Raw genomic sequence first — 261 nt, forward strand, 5'->3', positions numbered from 1 at the left:
CTGGCAGCACCACCACGAAGGACACCTACCGCACTCCACACAGGGTCCTGCTGCTGGGGCGAGGTGAGGCTCACCACCCACCCTGAGCCCCCCAAAAAGGCACAGAGGGAATCTCAGCTGTGGGGCTGATGGCATCTTCCCCCTACAGGGCAGCGGGAGGCCATGCTGGAGTCCATGCTCTACCAGAAATACAGGCAAGCCTGCACCACCATGTGCCACCCACCTTTGGTGCCTGGCCGCAGAGGAGAGGACCCTGAGGCA

Source organism: Merops nubicus, unplaced genomic scaffold (genome assembly GCF_000691845.1).
Source record: "Merops nubicus isolate BGI_N331 unplaced genomic scaffold, ASM69184v1 scaffold31626, whole genome shotgun sequence".
NCBI lineage: Eukaryota > Metazoa > Chordata > Aves > Coraciiformes > Meropidae > Merops > Merops nubicus.